Source organism: Giraffa tippelskirchi, chromosome X (assembly GCF_054371585.1).
Source record: "Giraffa tippelskirchi isolate mGirTip1 chromosome X, T2T-mGirTip1v1.2.pri, whole genome shotgun sequence".
In the NCBI taxonomy this organism is placed as follows: Eukaryota; Metazoa; Chordata; class Mammalia; order Artiodactyla; family Giraffidae; genus Giraffa; species Giraffa tippelskirchi.
Genome location: NC_137289.1, coordinates 25,284,509 through 25,308,454, shown reverse-complemented (window position 1 = coordinate 25,308,454; position 23,946 = coordinate 25,284,509). Strand labels below are relative to the sequence as shown.

Below are 23,946 nucleotides of genomic sequence, written 5' to 3'. Positions count from 1 at the left end.
AAATTTAGCAAACCATCACAAGTGGCATATTGATAAAAAGACACTGTCCTTGTTCATGCAGCACTTACAAATAGGCAATATGTTTGTCAATTCACTGACCTTTAAGAGGAGGTTAAGAAAATATAATATTTGGGTCGCTTAGAGTGTAGAGTATAAGGTAAAAGATTTTTTTTACTCCATATCATTCTATATGTGATTCAGGTCTATATAAATGATCAAATAACCAAATTTATTTTACAGTTAAAGTGGTAACTGTATATCTTCTTAAAAGTGCTTTTTTTCAGCAGCATGCAAACAAGCATTACTTAATTTTATTTAACCTGTCAAACAAAATCTGACATTTACGCTTCATTAATTTTTTTCAATCTTTGGAATCAGAATAGAGAGGTTTAGTTGATTTCTAAGCTGCCTTCTTTTGTGAAGACCTTTCTAACAAAGAAACCAAAAGTTAACAAAGATAACAGATGTAGCTAAGTGCCTTTTGTCCTTACATGCTACAGTTTTCTCTTCTGATGGCCTGGAAGCTAAAAACTTCAATAAAAAACAAACAACTGTTCTCATTTGATTTTGTTTATAAATGTATGAACAGTAAATTATTCTATTCATTTCTCATTTATGATGATCAGTAAATTATCCTAACAACAATTACAATTTTATTTATTTTTCCTTTGAGAATGATTAGGAGTGAGTGGCTATTAAAGAGCCTTTGGAAGGTGTCAAAAATGGAACATATAATTTTACTGTGTTTACTCTCATCTGCAATTGCCTTAGGTACATCTGCTCTTATACACACATACACATATTATATATATATGCTGGAGTTATTACTTCAATGAATATTGGCCCAATGGTCCTCATATAACAACAAAAAATACCCTCATAAACAATCCATTTTAGGTTATTGTTGAACTAAGTATCAAGGAATGATCTCCAGTGGTTATTAGGTAGTTATGTGTCCAGCTCAATCTAATTTCTTACATTTTAGTATCAATTGTACCTTGGCAACAAATATCTAGCCAGCAAGTTGTGACCACTACTAGTTTTATGTGGTCACAAGACTAATTATCCCCAATGGCATCTGAGTAGAAGTGATTGATCTGTGTCACTTCCGGGCCAAGGCTCTTAAGAAGCTAGTGTGGTTTCTCCGTGTTCTTTTTTTCTTTCTAGCCACCTGAATGGCAATCTCCTGGGTAACATTAGAAATCAAGTTACAGAAAAGGCAGAACTGAAAAACCTGAAACTTTCCTGGACTTTTAGGTAAGCATGAAATGAACTACATATTTATTGAGCCAGTTCATATTTTAATCTTTTACCATGGTCTGTTGTGGCTTTTAAGTCACTAAGTTGTGTCCGACTCTTTGTGACCCCATGGACTGTAGCCCACCAGGCTCCTCTGTCCATGGGATTTCCCAGGCAAGAATACTGGAGTGAGTTGCCATTTCTTCTCCAGGGGATCTTCTCGACTCAGACATTGAATTCCCATGTCCTGCATTAGCAGGTGGATTCTTTACCACTGAGCCACCAGGCAAGCCCTTCCATGATTTAGCCTACTCTAACATATGGCTCAGAAATATCAATAACCTCAGATATACAGATGACACCACCCTTATGGCAGAAAGTGAAGAGGAACTAAAAAGCCTCTTGATGAAAGTGAGAGAGGAGGGTGAAAAAGTTGGCTTAAAGCTCAACATTCAGAAAACTAAGATCATGGTATCCGGACCCATCAATGGCAAATAGATGGGGAAACAGTGGAAACAGTGGCTGACTTTATTTTTCTGGGCTCCAAAATCACTGCAGATGGTGATTGCATTCGTGAAATTAAAAGACGCTTAGGAAGGAAAGTTATGACCAACCTAGAAAGCATATTAAAAAGTAGAGACATTACTTTGCCAACAAAGGTCTGTCTAGTTAAGGCTATGGTTTTTCCAGTAGTCATGTATGGATGTGAGAGTTGGACTGTGAAGAAAGCTGAGCGCTGAAGAATTGGTGCTTTTGAACTGTGGTGTTGGAGAAGACTCTTGAGAGTCCCTTGGACTGCAAGGAGATCCAACCAGTCCACCCTAAAGGCGATCAGTCCTGGGTGTTCATTGCAAGGACTGATGTTGAAGCTGAAACTCCAGTATACTTTGGCCACCTCATGCGAATAGTTGCCTCACTGGAAAAGACCCTGATGCTGGGAAGGATTGGGGGCAGGAGGAGAAGGGGACTGCAGAGGATGAGATGGCTGGATGGCATCACTGACTCAATGGACATGAGTTTGGGTAAACTCCGGGAGTTGGTGATGGACAGGGAGGCCTGGTGTGCTGTGATTCATAGGGTCGCAAAGAGTCGGACACGACTAAGTGACTGAACTGAACATATGGCTCAAAAGTTTTTTTTCCCCTTTAACCAAATTGGGGCTACAGAATACTATTCTCTCATTACCACCCATCTCACAATAGTTATTGTTTTCAGCCTACAGTGTTTTTCAGTAGCTAGCTGCAATTTGTACTCAGTATAATGTGTAGGAAAGTATGTATTTCATGGTGTCAGGAGCCTTCATTTTGAACCCCACTTTGCAATTTTCTAGTTGAGTAATTCAAAACCTTTGTGACTCAGTTTCCTCAAGTGTTTAATAACATATAATTCACAACTGTATGTGAGTTTGTCTGTGTCTGTTGTGTGAAATAACTAAACAAGGTAGTATTCATGAAAGTTCCAAACACATACTTGAACTACTAATTTCAAATTAATAATTTAATAATATATAATAGAATACGAAAGTATTGTTTGTCGGAGCCAGCCGACGAGTCAACATAGGCACGGACGCGGGATTCCTCGGCTAAGAAAAGAGACAGACACAGAGACACAGAGAGACACAGACACAGCGGGGCGTTGAGAGGATCACTGCAACCTGCAATGCCAGTGACACCTGTTTATTCTTACACACAGAATTATATACCCTTATACCAGGAAATTCTTATACAATACTATTATTAAAAATTACCTAAGTAACATGCATCAGAAATCACCTAAAAAACATAAATCTATTAACCAAACTCCCATGATTTTCCCATGATTGTGTTTCTCAGGACTTAGGTCATAAAAAGCCATTTGTCCTGTGTCAGATGCGCTCCAGAAAGCTGCAAGGAGTTTCCCTAGTAAACAATAAGAGGTGGCGGGACAGAGAACTATGTCTGGACTCGACCCTTGAGTTAACAAAGGCGGCCCCAGCTCTCAAAGCAGAGCCTGCGTGCCAGGTTGCCCTGGAATTAACCCCTGAGTTAACAAGGCAGTTCTTCAAAGCACATCCTGCTCGCAGGTTGCCCCCCGCAATTGTTTAAATAGTATTAATATTGGTATTAATATTTACATTTAATTTATTAATTAATACTTAACCAATTTTAATAAGAAGATGGCAATATAAATAAGCAGACATTACCCCAGGATTTTAGATGGAGAAAATGAAATCCAGAGCATTTAACTCACCAGCATTGGTGAGATTTAAGGGGAAACTGCCATTTTACTTCATCTATGTTTCACTAGTCCTTTTTCAATGAAACTGAATAATTATTAGGATTAAAGTAAAGATATAATGTAAACACTTCTTGTAAATTAAAACACTGAACTATTCATTGATTAATGAAACTTGGGCAGCTTAGTGAGCAATTTAAAGGGAAAACGGAATTTGTAATATTATAGATTGGCAGTTGAGAGAAAAGATTCAGTTAAGAGCAAACAGTCTAAAGACTGTTTAGATACAAAACTGTTTTACCACTTATTATCTGTGTAATTTTTGGTAAATTCTTTAACTCTCTAGGTCTCAATTTCATAATTTGCAAAAAGTAGGTAATAATACCAATCCCACTTCTGTTAAATCAGGCTTGCACTGGGATGACCCAGAGGGATGGGATGGGGAGGGAGGTGGAAGGGGGGTTCTGGAAGGGGAAAACAAATACACCCATGGTGGATTCATGTCAATGTATGGCAAAACGAATACAATATTTAAAGTTAAAAAATAGAAGATAAACTAATTAAAAAAAAGTTATTAGTACACCCATGTTCTTGCAGCATTAGTCACAACATGCAAGACATGGAAAGTGTCCATCAGTGACAAATGGATACAGAAATAGAATATATACATACATGTACATATATATATATATATATATGCACACACATATAGTACATACATATATACAATAGACTATTATTCAGGCATAAGAAAGAAGAAAATCCTGCCATTTGTGACAACTTGGATGGTACTTGAGGGCATTATGCTACGTAAGGGAAAAACAAATACTATATGATCTTCCTTATATGTGGAATCTAAAAAAAAAGATTATACAGCTCAAGTAGAAAAATGATGCAAGGGTGGGGAAACAGGGAGATGTTGGCTAAAAGATACAAACTTCCAGTTATAAGTTGAGTAAGTTATGAGAATCTAATGTACAGTATAGTCACTACAGTTAACAGTACTGTATTATATACTTGAGAAAGTTGCTAAGAGATTAGATCTTAAATCTTTTCATGACACATCAAGAACCTGTAACTATATGAAGTGATGGATGTGTTAACTAACCATATTCTGAAAATTATTTTGCAATAAATGCGTGTGTTAAATCATCACATTATACACCTTAAAATTACAGAGTGTTACATATCAATAATATCTCAACAAAGCTGGGAAGGGAGGTCAATTTTCCACACAATACCTAACAGTCAGCAAGCATTCATATTCATAAAAAAAGCATCCTAGTCTCATTTGCTTCTGTTCCATTTATAGGATCATTTTCAAAAAGATGGGTGACATGTACACTGTCAATTCTAAAAGACTCTCGAGTTTGCAAGCTCACTAATGAACGAATAATCATGCCCATCCTCTTCAAATTTGTATCTGCAAATAGCATTTATTTGTTAAAATTATTTGTGGACGATTAAAATAACATGTACTTACTTCAGGGTAAAATAACTGGTGTATAGAAGGAAAATATTGTTTCCAAAATTATAAATACAATTGTCCAAAGTAACTTGCAACCAGATTCAGGTTCTCCTTCCACCTCTTTTCAGCTCAGTTCAGCTCAGTTGCTCAGTTGTGTCCAACTCTTTGTGACCCCATGAACTGCAGCACACCAGGCCTCCCTGTCCATCACCAACTCCCGGAGTTTACCCAAACTCGTGTCCATCGAGTCGGTGATGCCATCCAACCATCTCATCCTCTGTCATCCCTTTCTCCTCGTGCCCTCAATCATGAGTATTCTCCAACACCACAGTTCAAAAGCATCAATTCTGCAGTGCTCAGCTATCTTTACATTCCAACTCTCACACCCATACATGACTACTGGAAAAACCATAGCCTTGACTAGACGGACCTTTGTTGGCAAAGTAATGTCTCTGCTTTTTAATATGCTATCTAGGTTGGTCATAACTTTCCTTCCAACGAGTAAGCATCTTTTAATTTCATGAATGTAATCACCATCTGCAGTGACTTTGGAGCCCAGGAAAATAGTCAGCCACTGTTTCCCCATCTATCTGCCATGAAGTGATGGGACCGGATGCCATGATCTTAGTTTTCTGAATGTTGACCTTTAAGCCAAGTTTTTTCACTCTCCTCTTTCACTTTCATCAAGAGGCTCTTTAGTTCTTCTTCACTTTCTGCCATAAGGGTGGTGTCATCTGTCTATCTGAGGTTATTGATATTTCTCCCGGCAATCTTGATTCCAGCTTGTGCTTCCTCCACCCCAGGGTTTCTCATGATGTACTCTGCATATAAGTTAAAGATGCAGGGTGACAATATACAGCCTTGACGTATTCCTTTTCCTATTTGGAACCAGTCTGTTGTTCCATGTCCAGTTCTAACTATTGCTTCCTGACCTGCATACAGGTTTCTTAAGAGGCAAGTCAGGTGGTCTGGTATTCCCACCTCTTTCAGAATTTTCCACAGTTTATTGTGATCCACACAGTCAAAGGCTTTGGCAGGATAATTATTTCTTAAAAAAACTACTGTTAATTAGCTAGCACTCATTTCTATTCCAAAGTATCATGTGCTTTAAGGGATGACATTACTATCTCCATTTTAAAAATAATGAAACTGAGGCATATTTAGGGGTTGAATCCTTGACCAACAGTTGCAACATGCCATGGACTTAATTGTGTCCTCCCAAAATATATATGTTGTTGCCCTAATCCCTAGTATGATGTTATTTGGAGATGAGGCCTTTGGGAAGTAATTAGGTTTAGTAGAGGATGAGTTTAGTACCTTTATATGAAGACCTTGTGCTCTTCTTTCTCTCTCTCCCCCTCCCTCTCTCCCCATCTGCAAGACAGGAGGAGACTGTCACTGGGAAATCAAATGAGCTGGCACCTTGATTTTAGACTTCCCAGCTTCAATAATTGTGAAAAATAAGTATCTGTTGTTTAAGCCATTCTGTCTGTGGTATTTTGTTATCCCAATCTAAGCTAATATACAACTCTTTTAAATTAGTAGTAATTATATGTCTTGTGCAGGAAGATGCAAAGAGTATTATCAAACCAGTTAAGCTTGCAAAGTGTTTTGGCCTGAATCCTTTGGTCATGATAGAAATATCTGAAATTTACTGAATATAAATCAACCTTCTACTACATTTTAAAACAAAAAGTCTGGAATTGTATTCTCAAGGTGAAGTCTGTGTATAACTTGTATTAAGTTTCCTGGAAAGCTAACCAAAATTTCAGATTCCTAGGAAACAGTCCAGGCCTAGGAAATCACAACTTCTGTGGCAGATCATTATAGATTACTATATTTGTAAACACTTTTTTAAAAAAATGTACTCTAAAATTTGAAGCCTATCAATTTGGAGGGCTAAGTTATAGATATAGAAAATAAGAGCAATCAGAAAACAAGCATCTCAGCAAGCAGTCTTCACAGGAGATCTTTTGTAAGTGAGAAAAACTAAAGGATGTGCTCATCCATAAACTACTGTTACTTGATCAAAAATCCCAGTGGTAATGGCCCAATGCTAATATACCTATCTATTCAATCTTCTGCCTTATCTTTTCTAATATAACAAGTAAGTTCATCATTCCCCCCAAAAAGTGAACCCTTGCTCACATTTAAGCCTTTGTTCATAATGCCTCTCTTTTCATCATTTCATTCACTCATTACTTGTTTACTGCTTTTCTACTGTGTGCAAAACACTGTTCTATGCATTAGGTATAAAAGAACTAATTAGATAGCGAAAGGCCATAACTTTATGTCACTTACATGAGGGGGGCAGAAAATCAACACAAAATCAAATAAATAAGCAATTAAATTTATGATAAGGCCTATGATGAAAATGAAACAAAATATATTATAGAGAGTGATTTAATTGACATAGGATACATTAGCTACGGTCATTAACAAAGCTCTTCCTGGGATAGTGAAAAGTAGTTAATCTGCGAAATAAATAATGAAAAGGAACAAATAACAAAGAGGTCTAATGGAAAAGCATTTCCAGGCCAAGGGAACAGCCAGTGCAAAAGACTTGAGATGGAAACAGTCTTGGAGTGTTTCAGGTCAGAAGGAAATCCAATGGCTGTAGAATAGTAAATAAGAATGGGAATCATAAATAAATGGGAATCATAACAGATGTGGAAGGAAAGGGCATTTTCTCCCCCAGAACACAGGGCAATCCTTCCAAAAATGCAAAGCTGATGGAAAGCATCAGTTATCCAAAAAACTTATGTTGATACCAAATTGTAAACAGACGAAAATAAAAACTTCTCCCCCTTCTTACCAGCCTTTTTCTTTCCTTTCTTTTTTCTTCATAAATATTTCTTGGGAGATTACTATGTGGCCTGTAATCGCCTAAGCACTAAGGAAATGCTAAGGAAAAGACAAATATTCTTGCTCATATTGGAACTTATAATCCAGTTTGAGGATTACGACAACAAATGTATAAATACCTACAATAAAATGTAAAATATATCAGACTGAGATATGTGGCACGGAAGAAAACAGTTGGGAACAGAAAACACAAGTTGTGTCAGGGAATACAAATTTAAATAAATGAAAGACGACACTATAAAATATATGACATATGACCAAAGTCCTAAAGAAGCTAAAGGGCATGAGACATGTGAATATCAGCAGAAGAAAATGCCACATAGCAGCAACAGCAAGTTTGCATGCCCCATATTGGAATCATGCCTAAAATTATAGGAATACAGAGCCAATATGGATGGAGCACTGTGAGCAAGGATAAATTTAGAGAAATAGCTTGTGTTTCCTTAGTGCCCCTTAGGGGGATTCTTGGGTGGGGTTTATCTAGGGGCTTTTGCATGCACTTCCCATTGTAGTTCTGATGACGGTAGTCCAGAATCGCTTGCTTTTAATGCTCTCTAGTATTATCTGCCTCTTTCTCCATCTCCTCTTTCATGCTACCACCACGGAGGTCCCACTCCAATACTCAGGGAGCTGTGGAAGAAAAACTGGCTTCTCCAGAAGCATTCTGCACAGTTGAGGAAGCCAGGCACTTGCTCACCACTCTGCTTTTCACCAGCTAATTTAGTCCCATGTTCTGCCCCCGTGGGGGAAGGTCAGAACTGGCAAAGTTCTTAAACATCCCCACTGCACTAAACTTATATTTTTTTTTTTCTCCAATGGAGTGCTGGAATCTCTCCTAAGGAAACCTGAATTCCTACAAAGACTCTCTCATCCATGCCCACGAATGCCTGCTCAAGTCAGCACTCTCCAGGTGCTCCCCCTCCACAAGTGTGAGAGGCTGAAGCCATTCCACAGGCTCCTGCTGCTTCTGTTACAGGGAAGAACAAAATCAAACTCCATGTTGGATCTGTTTCTTTAACTTTAACCTTTGCTTCCTGGTGCTTTTATTCACTAAAAGGATACTGTCAATACATAATGAGTTGCCTTGGGGGAACTCTGCCCCTCCTCCTTAATGTTAAACCGAAATGCCTTTAAAACCAAAGTGCCTTTGTTCAGGAAAACATTCTGACCCTCTCCACCTGCTGTTGACTTCAGGAAGGAAGAAATAAACACATCTCCCTCCAGAGGCTGGCCTTTCCAGGAGATATTTGCAAGACTTAAGACCTTTTTACTTTACTTGGTCACCTCCTCCCCTTCTCTGTTCTATAAAAGAAACTGGCATCCAGACCATGATAAGATGCTTATTTTGAGACATTAACCTGCCATCTTCTTGGTCTGCTGGCTTTCTGAATAGAGATTATTCCTTACCTCAACACCTTGTCTTGGATGTTGCTCTGACCACCTGTTAGGCGGTGAGCAAAGCAAGCTTGGGCTTGCTGACACTTCCACAACTCAGCCTGAGGTCTATTACCTGATACACAAGTGGGAAAAACTCCTCCCAGGTCACTTGGTTTATGCTACTAGATCCCACAACTGCCACAGAGGAACCTTTACCTTGGTGGCTGGATGCCAGATTTCAGTTGTTAAAAGAGAAGGATAAAAGGAGGAATGTCTTATGCTGCTATGATGGTGATGTTATCTCCTAACAGGTAATTATTATTATTAATATTAGTAGTAAAAATACTTTAAAATAGGTCTATTTTGTGTCTCTCAATCCTCTGCTCAAAATGTTCCATTGCTTTCCTATCTCACCACCTCCTCCAATGCCTTTCAGACTTCACTGTTTACTACTCCCTCTGCCCAATTAATTTTTGCTCTAGGGTCCCATAATTTTGTTCCTCAAAATTTCTAAGCACATTTCCATTTCAGGATATTTCATTTTGATTCTACCTTTGTCTGGAATACCCTCCCTGAAACATATACATAGCTCCCTCATTTACTTCAATTTTGCTCAAAAAGTCACTTTTTCAAAAAGGCATATTCTAACCTTCCAACACAAAATACCAATCTTTCCTACCCACTCCCACCTGCCCAACTCCCCTTATCTCCCTTTGTCTCAATCACCTTGTATTCACTCCATTGGTGAGGGAGGGAGTTCTGCCCTAAGGTTTTAGGAATGGGTGGTCACACACCAGAAGAGACTGAGAGATGAAAACAATAGCAGTTTATTAATCACATACATTACCATACCCAAAGAGAATATCACACACAATGCAGGGCCATGTGGAGATTGTGCTTGGGACAGAGTGAACAACCAGGGACTGTGGGAAGCTGATTTTTAGTGTCAAGAGGACAAGGTGTCCCTCTGGTTTCTATGGGAAGATGTGATTGGCTTATTTGAATAACTTTGGACTGGCATGGAACTAAAACTCCCTTACAGGGATAAGCAAGAGCTGTGCCTGGACCCACTAATAAGGACGATTGGTGGGCTAGGGGACTTTATCCACAGAAAAGGGATAAGGAGGGGAAATTCTGGTTAGATCATTTGAGATCCTAACAATTTCAACAGCCTAAATTTTAAATATTACACCACGCCACTGTTTCACTTTTCACCATAGTCATTAGTTGTACCATCTGTATTGTTTAGTTGAAAAAAGTCCACTCTTTGTGTATGTGTGTGTGTGTGTGCGAGTGTGTATTGTACTGTGATGGCTGAATTCATCTGTCAACTTGGGGCACAGGCAGTTCAAATACTTAGTTAAATGCTATCCTAATTATTCTGGGTGTGTCTGTGAGGTTGTTTCTGTTTGGCAGACTGAGTAAAGCAGTTTGCCCTCCCTAATGTGATAGGTCTCAGCCAATTTGTTAAAAGACTTAATGAAACAAAATGTTTATGTGAGACAACTTGCTCTTTGGTTGTCACTAGGCTGGGACATTGATCTTCTCTGGCCTTGAACTCAGACTGGAACTTATACCATCAGTTGTACTGGTTCTCATACCTTCAGACTCAGACTGGAATTAAACTATTGACTTTCCTGGGCCCCTATAGATCTTGAGACTTCTCAGTCATCATGATAGCATAAGCTAATTTTTTATAATACATCTCTCTCTATATATAGAGAGAGACAGATGTATAGATACATATATATAATAGACAGAGAGATATAAATATATAATCTGTAGCAAAGAGAACAGTGATTATCCATGGTGTGATCTGGCAGTAAAGACACACAAAATATAGCCATTAGATATTCCTAGTCAACCAATTATAAGAAGCAAGAAGTTGGGTGACTATATATGATATTATCAAACATCTTTAGAAAACTAGAGAATAAAGCCAGATTAAGTGGCTGTTCCTAATGTCAATATAGAGAATGGAGAGAGAGAGACAAGGGAGAGTTCAGTTATTCAAACTTCAACCTCAAGACCCACATAAATCAGGGGTCCCCAACCCCTGGGCCATGGCCCAGTACCAGTTGGTGGCCTGTTAGAAACCAGGCCATAAAGCAGGAGGTGAGCAGCAAGCCAGTGAGTGAAGCTACACCTGCCACTCCCCATCACTTGCATTACCACCTGAACCATTTCCCTGCCCCCACCCTCATTCGTGGAAAAATTTTCTTCCAGGAAACTGGTCCCTAGTGCCATAAAGATTGGGGACTGCTGACATAAAAAATCTGAAATCTTCAATGTGTGCCCTGAGGTAAACCACTATTGCCTATAGCCTGAGGGCTAAGATTGCTAAAATTCAAAAACAGAACCTCATTCTGTGATTGGCTAAATTACAATGTAAATTGGACTCCCACCTCACAGGGTTTTCTATTGTTAAAATGAAAACACTGATTGGGAAAGAAATGTCACTGGACTGGGACACTGATCTTCTCTGGCCTTGGACTCAGATTGGAACTAAAACATACAATCAGCTATAGTCGTTCTCATACCTTCACACTCAGACTGCTGCTGCTGCTGCTAAGTCGCTTCAGTCCTGTCCGACTCTGTGCGACCCCACAGATGGCAGCCCACCAGGCTCCCCCGTCCCCGGGATTCTCCAGGCAAGAATACTGGAGTGGGTTGCCATTTCCTTCTCCAGTGCATGAAAGTGAAAAGTGAAAGTGAAGTCGCTCAGTCATGTCTGACTCTTAGCTACCCCATGGACTGTAGCCTACCAGGCTCCTCTATCCATGGGATTTTCCAGGCAAGAGTACTGGAGTGGGATGCCATTGCCTTCTCCGCACACTCAGACTGGAACTATACAATTGGCTTTTCTGGGCCCCCATCATGTACTATAGATATTGAGCCTTTTCAGTCATCATGACAGCATAAACTAATTCTTTATAATACATCTCTCTCTTTATATATATATATACACACACACACACACATATACACATACACACACATATATATTATATGCATAAACATATAGATATATATCTAACAGATAGATATAAATAAATAAATATAGAATTGGTAGTAAAGAGAACAATGAATTCTTTAATTTAGAATGAAGATATATGGGAAAACTCATATGGATGAAACTCAGGACACTGAGACCCTAAATTTGGTAAGTTTTTGCCAGAGGAAGAGGACTCCCCACTCTGACTGTTGCAGGAAGGGGAACCCCTTCCAGGGCCTGAAAGTGGGCTCTTGTCTAACACTCAGAAATTAACTGTCCGAGGAGACACACATGCTGACAAAGCAAGAGATTTTATTGGGAAAGGGTGCCCAGGCAGAGAGCAGTAGGGTAAAGGAACCCAAGAGAACTGCTCTGCCATGTGGCTTGCAGTCTCCACTTTTATGGTGATGGGATTAGTTTCCCGGTTGTCTTCAGCCAATCATTTTGACTCAGAGTCCTTCCTGTGGTGCATGCCTTGTTCAGCCAAGATGCCAGCGAGAAGGATTCTGGGAGGTAGTTGGATGTGTGGTGTCACTTTTTGACCATTCCTGAACTCTCCCTGTTGGTGGTGGCTTATTAGTTCCGTGTTCCTTACCAGGACCTCCTGTCATAAAACAACTCATGCAAATGGTTACTATGGTGCCTGGCCAGGGTGGGCAGTTTCAGTCAGTGTGCTTCCCCTAAGACTGTAACAGTTTCCCCACTCCCATTGGGAGAAGTCTCTCCATCACCACCTGAGGGGATTAACTTCTCATTGACTGAGGAAATTGTGATGGCCTCCTTTGAGACAAGTACCCGGCAATACAATGCTTATTCTTCTCAGGATTCACCTTTACCAGCCCTCCCTGCCTCTAGACCTTTAACTAGACTCAAGTTTTAGCAGGTCCCTAAAAATGAGGTGTACTTTGTGATCCATGAAGATGTGTGCTACACAGCGAAAGCACTGCTTGAGTTTTCTGATACATACTGACAGATTTCAGGGACATGTGTGAGAATGGATAGAATAAAGAGGTGTGGGATAATGATGGAAGAAATTTAATATTGGATAAGGCAGGATTTATTGACATGGGCTCAGTAAGCAGAAATTTTGCATTTGATGTTGTAGCTCAGGGAGTTAGGAAGGCCCCAACTGGTTAGCTGGTTGGCTGAAACACAGACCAAAAGGTGGACCACACTGAGTGAATTAGAAAAGTCAGATCTGCCTTATTTTAATGTACAGAAAGGAATTCAAAAGTTTAGGGCGATTTGAATGTTAGAGTAGTTACTTAAGACCTACTCACCAACACAGGTAGGGTTCAGAAGACACACCTTTCATCAAAATGCTGAGAAGTAAATTTCTGAGGGGGGAGCTTCAGTATCCCTGGAGAGCTCTGTAATTGCTCTTCTATGTAGGCAAGACCTTTTACATGGGACTACAGTCACTGAATTGGTTAATCTTAATAAAATGGAAGTAACTGGATGCCAAGTGGCAAGAGTCAACATGCAGCAGTTGGCCACCAAAAGCAAGCTAAGTATTGTTGCTATAATGGACAGTAGAGACAAAGCAGCAATCAGAATAGTCTGAATTATGCAGACCTATGCTGCTGGCTAATTAGTCATGGTGACTGTAGCATCGAAATAGATTGAAACCTACTAAATCATTTCAGCCATGTAAGCAGAAAAGTTCTAGGTTAAGTTAACAAAAGTCTAAACTGGATGATAAAAACAGAGTTGTGGATCCTAAGTCAATTCCCAGTCTTGAGCTATTTTACATACCCAGAATTCCTTGAATGAAGGAGAGGCCAGGTCCCCTTAAGGAAGGATATCAGTAAACTACCAAAATTGTACACTCTGTTTCTCCCTGCTCTCCCCAAAGGAACCAATGGCTTGTTACAGGGTAACTGTACTGGGGAAAAAAAATAATCAAAACCTTTGTGGACTACAAGACCCTAGCTCTCAAAGAACACTAATTCGTGGGGACTTTAAATACCACTGCAATTGACCACTCAGAGTACAGGATTATTATGATCAGCTGATCAGTGGAATTTTAGCTCTGATCCAGCTCACAGTGGGTCCAGTGGATGCACAACTGGAATAAACACTCAACAGCTGGCAGAATCCTCACATTGATTTCCTGACCTGTAATATGAGGGCTACTGTGGTGGATTAGGCCAAATGGAAGTCACTAGAAGTAACTCTACCTAGCAAAATAGTGACCCCTAAGCAATGCCACATTCATGGAGGAATTAGAGAGATTAGTGCCACCATCAAAACTTGAAAGATGTAGGGGTTGTGATTTCCACCACATTTCCATTCACTTTTCCTATTTGGCCTATACAGAAGTCATATGAATCTTGTAGAATGACAGTGGTCTATTGTAAGCTTTACCAAGTGGTGACTACAATTGCAGCTGCTGTACCAGATGTAGTTTTATTGCTTGAGCAAATTAACACATCCCCTGGTACCTGGTTTGCAGCTACTAATTTGGAAAATGCCTTTTTATCCATCCTTGTCCATATAGTCCATCAGAAACAGTTTGCTTACAGTTGGCAAGACTAGCAATATACCTTTATGTTCTATTTCAGGGATATACCAACTCCCTAGCCCTATGCCATAATTTAGTTCTCAAAGATCTTGATCACATTTTCCTCCAATAAGATAATGAAACAAGCAGGACCCTGTGGGGCTTCTGGGCACAAAAGCCTTTCTGGGTCCCCCATTTCTTAATTACAGAAAATAGGCTTCATTAAACTTCCAGGACCTCCTCTGAGTTCCAAGGGGACATGTTCAAACAGTTGCTAATTAGAGAAGGGAGGGGATGTGGGACAAGTACAACCTTGGGGGCAAGGTCCTGGTTCCCCATCAAGGAATATACATAACAATATCTTTGAGCTGTTTTACAAATACTGAAACCCCCACCAGGTGGGAGATGTTAACTGTGTGCTGCCCACAAGCACATAGACCCCAAACAGGTTGGAACTAGAAGTTTGGTGATGCTGACTCCCACTTACCTCATCACCAGCCCATCAGAAGAATGTCCATGAGCTGATTATACCTTCTTTGAACATTGATATAAAAAGTCCTACCTCCTTCAGGTTGAGGGAGACAGTTTTGAGGGCATTAGCCTACTGTGGCCGCCTTTACATGGCAAAGCAATAAAGCTCTTCTTCTCTACTTCATCCAAAACTGTCTCTGAAATTTAAATTAGGTGTGGGGGTACAGAAGCCAGATTCAGCTTCAATATCACATTTATTCATGACATTGATGACATTATGCTTACTGGACAGAGTTATCCAGAATTGGCTATTTACTTAATGCTAAGATATTTGCATGTCAGAGGGTGCAAAATAAATCCAACAAAATGTCAGGGCCTCTTTACCTCAGTGAAGAATCTAGGGCAGTGAGTTAACAGGCATGCTGAGACATCCCTTCTAAAGTGAATCATATACACTGAATATTTTGTCCTCTCAAAATTCGTATGTTGAAATCTAATCCCCAATGTGATAATATTTGGAGGCAAGGTGATGAATAGCTGATTAAGTCATGAGGGTGGAAGCCTCATGAATGGGATTAGGGTCCTTATAAGAGAGACCCCAGAGAATTCCTTGGCCCCTTCTTCTCTATGACAATACAGAGAAAAGATGGCTGACTATGAACCAGAAAGTGGGTTCTCAACAGACACCAAATCTGTCAGCACCCTGAAGTTGGACTTAGCATCCAGAGTGGTAAGAAATAACTTTCTAATGTTGATAAGCCACAAAGTCTATACTAGTCTGTTATATAGGTGCCTGAACTATGACAGTGAAGGATAACTGTTGCATCTGACCCCTTCTATGACAAAAAAGAGGCACAATGACGAGTAGGCCACTTTGGATTTTGGAAGCAAAATATTCCCCATTTAGGTGTCTTACTCTGGCCCATTTACCAAGGGACCTGGAAAGCTGATAGATTTTGAGTGGGGCTCAGAATGAAAGAGAAGTGGCATATAGCTTCCCAGGTGGTGCTAGTGATAAAGAACCCGCCTGCCTATGCAGGAGACAAAACAGACATGGGCTCGATCCCTGGGTTAGGAAGATCCCTGGAGAAGGAAATGGCAACCCACTCCAGTATTCTTGCCTGAAGAATCCCATGGACAGAAGAGCCTGGTGGACTGCAGTCCATGAGGTTGCAAAGAGTCAGACATAACTGAAGAAACTTAGCACTAGCACAGAACAAGAGCAGACTCTGCAACAGGTCCATGCTTCTGTGCAAGTTGCTCTGCCACTTGGGCCACATGAGTTAACATATTCAATGGTGCTTGAAGTGGCAGTGACAGATAAGGATGCTCTTAGGGGTCTTTGAAAGGAGCCGGTAGGTGAATCATGATGTAGGCTCTCAAAATTTTGGAGCAAAGTCCTGCCATAATTTGTGGATAACTACTCTCCTTTTGGAAAAAAGTTCTTGACCTTTGCTACTGCTGCTGCTGCTAAGTCACTTCAGTCATGTCCGACTCTGTGCGACCCCATAGACGGCAGCCCACCAGGCTCCGCCATCCCTGGGATTCTCCAGGCAAGAACACTGGAGTGGGTTGCCATTTCCTTCTTCAATGCATGAAAATGAAAAGTGAAAGTGAAGTTGCTCAGTCGTGTCCGACTTTTCGTGACCCCATGGACTGCAGCCTACCAGGCTCCTCCCTCCATGGGATTTTCCAGGCAAGAGTACTGGAGTGTACTGAAGAGTACTGCCTTCTCCAACCTGTACTATTGCACCTTAGTAAAACCTGATTGCTTAACCAAGGTTCAATAAGTTACCATTCTAACTTAACTGCCCATCATGAACTAGGTGTTATCTGACCTATCAAGCCAAGAAGTTGGGAATGCATAGCAGCAATCCATCAGTGAATGGAGATCATATACACGATTGGTCCAAGCAGGCCCTGAAGGCACACATAAGTCACATGAAGAAGTAGCCCAAATGCCCATGATTCCCACTCTTGCTACACTGTCTTTTCTCTCCCAGCCTGCATCTATGGCTTCATGAGGAGTTCTCCACAATCAGCTGGCAAAGGATAGAAGACTAGAGTCTAAGTTACAGATGACTGCATGATATGCAAATACTACCTTAAAGTGGACAGTCTCAGCTTTACAGCCTTTTTCTGGGGTATCAATGGAGGACAGTGGTGAAGGGAAATCCTCCAGTTGGGCAGAACTTCAATCAGTGCACCTGATTATTTGCTTTGCTTGGAAGGAGAAGTGGTTAGATATGTGAATAAATATTAACTCATAAGCTGTGGCAAATGGTTTGCCTGTATGATGTGTAACTTAAATACATTGGAAAATTAGTGATAAGAAACTTTGGGGAAAAGGTATGTGGATATACCTCTCTGAACAGGAAAAAAACTGGTGTGGTGGTTAAAAATCTGTCTGCCAATGCAAGGAATATGGGTTAGACCCCTGACCTTGGAGGATACCACATGTTGCGCCAACTAAGCCTGTGCACCACAACTACTGAGCCCACACTCTAGAACCCGTGAGCTGCAACTACAGAGCCCATGAGGCACAACTACTGAAGCCTGTGCACCCCAGAGCCTGTGCTCCACAAGAGAAGCTGCCTCAATGAGAAGCCTGTGCACCACAATGAACAGTAGCCCCTGCTCACTGCAACTAGAGAATGTAGCAACGAAGACCCAGCACAGACAGAAATAAATTAAAAAAAATTAAGTGTCCATATCTGCGTGCCATGTGAATGCTCACCAAAAGATGACCTCAGCAGATGAGAATTTTAATAATCAAGAGAATATCATAACTCATTCTATGAATACCACTGTCCAACAGGCTCAGTAACAAAGTAGCTATGGTGGCAGGATCAGGATGATATGCATGCACCAAGGCTGACCTGGCTATGGCCACTGCTGTGTCTAATCTGCCAGCAACAGACCAAAACTGAGTCCTCAATGTGGCACTATGCTCTAAGGCATCAGCAAGCTACTTGGTGGTAAATTGACCACATTAGATTTCTTCCATCATGGAAGGGGTGGCAGGGAATATGGTCATACAAAAAATTTGCTAGTGGATCACTATAAGTAATAGTGAATGGTACCATTTTCATCTTCTGATTCTTGGATCTTTGAATCCTGCTTATGAGAAAAACAGCACTATGTACTGGACACCAATTCAAAACACATACATCATTCTTGCCTCAGCCTTGCAATACTGTCACCCCACTAGTACTGTAACTGTGTCTGCAAAAGACTGTTCCATAGTTTTATTTCAGTTGCTTCAAGATGGTGGTGAACATGGTAGTATCAGTGAATTCCATGAGCATGGACAACTGCCACATTTCTTTTGCTGATAAATGAGTTCCTTGATTATAAGTAATGCCATTTAGAATACTATGATGCTGGATATGGCATTAGGTAAGTCCATGAATGGTTATGTCTTTGGCAGAAGAATTGTGTGCAGGGAAGGCTGCTCATTGTTATTCAATGACAGGAATCCTGCAAGAATCAGCCATTGTTCACTTTTAATCTAGGACACATAAATATCCATGAAGAACACAGTTACAGAAACATTTTCAGATTCTACAGTGACTGGAATCATGTAATCAGTGGTCCTCAGCTGCTTTAGCTCTCTAGGCATATATATTTTTGTCTTCATCAATCAGCTCTCTGCCAGAGACAAATGTATGGTTACATTTTACCCAGATTATCCCACTGTTTATAAGAAGGCTATTTAAATAGCTTGATATATGTTCAGTTTCAGGGCTTCAGGGCATACTTTGAGCTGGGTACATAACTATGTTAGCACATTATTTTATGGAACTTGTCTCTGGGGCACATTCACCCAATCATCCTGCTGGAGAATCTGGAAGGAATTTGGATGCTCTATAGAGAATGCAGCAAGAACTAGTGTTATTCATGCTGCCTGTTTTTCACTTCAGTTGGTTCAGCTGCTGATTAAAAAAAAATGTGAATGGGACTTTGCAATAAAGAACATAAAGAAAGATGACTTATGTTGTTATTATTGTTTTGCAAGAGACACACATTTGCCTATTACTAAAACTATCTTAACTGAATAAAATATTTGAATTGGGTTGTGCCATTTAATAGAGTTTTTAATTGTAGTAGATATATTTTACATCTCAGATACTTCTCAAGCACAAGTTTGTACTATAAGCTCACAGAGTCTATAAATACATAGTTTATTTCAATATAATCTTTATATTTTTGACTCATTTATAATTGTTAATGGAATCCGAGTCAATAAAACAGTTATGGAGAGAATGAATGCTGTGGTTTTCTAAATTTGCATTGTTCTTTCTTGAAAACTGCTCACTTCCTCAGTATCATAGCACTGAAATATTGTGGAACAAATTGAAAACATTTGTTGGAATGCATAGCTCACTTAACCATCTGCCTTTGCCTGGTGGTGTGATTTTCCCCCTTGACACAAACAATTAATAATTATTAATCTTTTACAAGCTTATGAGTAAGGAAAAATTCAGGTATCATTATCCTCACTAATAGAGGAAACAGCCACAAACACACTGGAAGTAAAAGGATGAAAAATACATATCATGGGAAAGCAGTCATAAGAAATCTGGATTGGCTATTTTAATACAAAAAAAAAAACCTGTAAAGGTTAGAGATAAAATGGCACATTTTAGAATGATAAAAAGAGTCAATTCATCAGTAATATAAAACAATTACAAGTATACACGCACCCAATAAGAAAACACCAAAATGCATGAAGAAAAAAACTGAAAGAAAGGTAGAGGGAAAGGAACAACTTAACAGTATTAGTAGGCTTCCCTGGTGGCTCAGCTGGTAAAGAAACCACCTGCAATGAGGGAGATATGGGTTCCATCCCTGGGTTGGGAAGATCCCCTGGAGAAGGAAGTGGCTACCTACTCCAGTATTCTGGCCTGGAGAATTCCATGGACTGTATAGTCCATGGGGTCACAGAGTCAGACACAACTGAGTGACTTTCACTTTCAGGAGACTTCAGCACCTATCTTTCAATAATGAATAGGACAACTAGGCAGGATATCAACAAGGAAATAGAAGATTTTAACAAGACTATAAATCAACTAGACCTAACAGACATCTATAGAACATGCCGCCCAACTGTAGCAGAATACAGTAGCAGAATATGTTCTGTGCAAGCACACATGGAAAATTTTTCCAGGATAGAGCATATGCTAGGCAATAATATACACATTTTAAATGAATAAAACAATACAAAGTATATTCCCTGACCACAATGGAATGAAATCAGAAGGCAATAAAAGAAATTTGGCAAATTCACATATATGTGGATATTAAACAACATATTCCGAACTAACCAATGGTCAAAGATGAAATGAAATCAGAATATATACAGAACATTTTGTCCTCAAGGATAAGACATGAGAAATATTTATATGCATATTTCATAAAAGAAGATTTTAAAAAATGAGAAAAGCACAAGAGAATATGTTCAACATCAACAGCCATTAGGGAGATGTTTAAAATTACAATGAGATACCACTGCACATTAGAATCACTAAAATTAAAACACCTAATAATATCAAGTGTTGACAACAACAGAGAATAACTGGAGCTCTCATACACTGCTGATCAATATGCAAAATGGTATAGTCACTTATAAAAACATCACAATATCTTAAGCCATTAAACATATACTCTACATGTATACACTGTATGTGCAGCATGTAAACATATACATGTGACCCAGAAATCACATTCTTAGTAATTCCCCAAAATAATTAGAGCATAAGTCCACACCAAAATTTATACACAATATTTATAGCTGGAATAACCTCCTAAATAGAACAATCCAAAAATCCATCAGCTGCTAAGTGGATAAACACACTGTGCTATATCCATATTAAAGAATATTGTTCAGTCAAAAGAAATAAAATATTAAGACACATAAAAGCATGGATGGATGTCAAGGACATTATGCTTCATCAAATAAGTCAAATGTAAAATGCAAGATGCTGAATGAATTCATTTATATAAATTTCTATAAAAGACAAAATTACAGTGACAGAAAGCAGACCAGTGGTTGTAAGAGATAAGCTTCCAGACAGATCAACAGCAAAGGGACAAGAAGAAACTTTTTAAGGATGTGGAACTAATTTATATTTTGATTGCACTTGTGGCAGCCAGTTTTCTATTTTAATACATTGGGCTAATGCATATAACTAATTTTTAGAAAGGAATGAAGTGATTGGAAATGAACACCATCTTATTTACATGTATTTGGAAGTCACTATGGAGCAATTCATGCATCTCTCAATCTGCAAAGTATTTCCTCACACACAGTGCTACATTTTATATGTATTTTTTATGGAATCTGTCACAGATTATATATATATATATCACATGTATATGTGATTTTTGCTTTATAAAAAAATAAAATAAATACACATGTAAATAATACTCAGGAAAGACATGTAATATTGTCAGTATCTGGGTCTGATGGGATCCTCCTTCATCCCATTAGGAGTAATCACTACCTGGAATTTTGTGTAACTTATTCCTTTTCCTTTCTTTATAGTTTTATGACAGTGTGACACAACCTTATAGTGATTGCATCCCTAAACTATGTGTTGTTTAAATATATACTATTACTACTTTTTAAATACTGACCACCGCAATTTTCTTATGTTTAACAGCATCTAAAATTAGTATCTTTAAACGTTTTCTGACAAAAAAATTTTATTCCAATAATTCCAATTCCAAATTATATATTATTGCCCATTCCATGGGGTCCCAAAGAGTTGGACATGACTGAGCATGAATCACACAATACCTTGTCTAACTTGTTGGATCTTTCCATAAAAAAAGTAGAAATGAACACATAATTAACAGATGACCAGACCTCTTCCCTAGCTTCCCCTTCAGTAACCTAAACAAATTATGTGACCAAACTGTGTGAACCAGATAATGTCTAGAACATCACAAGGAGCTGACAAGCCTGCAGAGAGGGGTCGTGACAACTCTGATCCCCTATTCCAATGATGGACTGAGATTACTTCCCTGTTTCTCTTTAAAACCTTTCATGGTGAGCAGAAGCTTCACAGGTGGTTTTTCAGGGGAGGATGTGTCCACCACCTCCCCAGATTGCTGGTTTTGTGATTAAAAGCACCTTTGCTTTTTATCAACATCCGCAAGTAATGATTTGGTAAGCAGGGAGCAGTGGAACCCCATTTACTTGGTAACACAGCTGCTCCTAATTATTGTATCTGGGACCACATGGGGTACCCAGCAAGCACAGGGATTTCCATTGGAACTCTTCTTTTCGCTCTCTGTGGGTTTTATTATCTGGGCTGTCCCTGGGTTGGCTGCCTTCACCATTTGCACATGCGCAGGGAGGTGGCTACCCTCTGTGCCATGGCTGCCGGGCCAGCGCACAGGGCCAGGGAGGTCCCAACGCGTCTGGGGGAAGACCTCGCCCAGGAAGCTTTTTAAGACAGCCATTCCACTGGCACGCCTAAGACAAAACCTTGTCCAACCACCAGCCTACCACAAGCTCAGCTCTTCTGAAAGTGCTATCTTAGAGATGCTGCGCACGAATTTGCGAGAAAGTTTTTTGAGTTCACGTCTTTGCTGATTTCTAAATACCATTTCAGATATGGAATTTGGAAAACCCGACCGCCACCGTAAACAAGTGGTGACTTGAGGAGATGCTAAAATCCACCCCGTCCCAAACTCCAAGCCCCACGGCTAGCCTCATGCGCAGTCAACTAGAGTTGGCTTCTACTCCTCCCCCCAAGCTTTCCCAGGAGCAGAGGACCAGCGGACCCGAAGAGAAGGGTGGCAAAAGTAACAAAAGAGACATTTAAGTACCTCTGAGCCACCGTAAGGCTGGGAGACCCTGGAGTTGAGGCCCCTATGGACGGAAGGATCCGGCTTTTGCCTCTCCAGCTGCCAGTAGGGTTCGGCCGCAGGGGCTGGAAAACAAAAGCCCCTTGGTCACGTAGGGTATGCACGTCGTGTAGGTTACGCACGTTACGTAACATGGTGCACGGGCTGCTGGGCTGGAGCACGGGGGAGGGAGGGGCCCACACAGACATGGCAGCTGTGCACCTAGAAACCCCAGCCACAAGACCTGGCCTGGAGCTGGGGACAAAACCCTGTAAATGTCCAAGATCCACTGTGTCCCCCACTAAGCACTTGCTGGGTGGTTACCCTGGAGAAGCCAAGATCCAAGTCGGAGAAACAGCCAAGACACACCTATGGTGAGCTGCCGGCCCCCCTCGGCTGACCCTCAGGTAGCTCTCCTTGCGCCTCAGGCTGCCTGAAAGCTTCGATGGGAAGCTGCCTACGGTCGGTGCTGGGCAGACTTTCTCTCGGAGGTGTTTGCTACCCGCCCTTGGAGTAGAAGGCCCGGCTCTGCAGCTCTGAGGCCAGGCAGGGTGGGAGCGGGCCCCAGGACACAGAAGGTCCCTGATCAAACAGAAGAAGTTTTCCTGGGGACCAGAGAGGAGTCATTGTGCCTGTGTTGGACTTCTTGCCGAGAGCACATTTGTCTGAGTGCATGCGCCCATGCCTGTGTATGTGTTTGTGAGAGAGAGGGCAAGAATAATATATAAATGCATAAAATAAAATACACGGAACGACAATGGAAGGTAACTATTGACATAACTATCAAAATATTAAAAATTGTGATATAATGATATACATATATAGCAATTAACTTGCTTGAAAACATATAACAATGAATCCACTAAAGTAAGTCCCCTACATACAAGAGTGAGTTCCATTCCAAGGATGACTTCATAAGTCCAACTTGTTCATAAGAAAAACAAAGCCTAGGTACCC

At 40.2% G+C, this 23,946-nt stretch overlaps 1 long non-coding RNA gene across 2 annotated transcripts in view; it reads right to left on the bottom strand.

The window, feature by feature from the left end:
• Positions 1-23,946, bottom strand: part of LOC145536404 (uncharacterized) — a 584,758-nt gene that overhangs the window by 69,787 nt on the left and 491,025 nt on the right. For both annotated transcript variants that reach the window (XR_014075827.1, XR_014075826.1), the window contains one exon: positions 22,972-23,075. This is a non-coding gene — a long non-coding RNA (uncharacterized LOC145536404). The remainder of the gene's footprint in view (positions 1-22,971; positions 23,076-23,946) is intronic.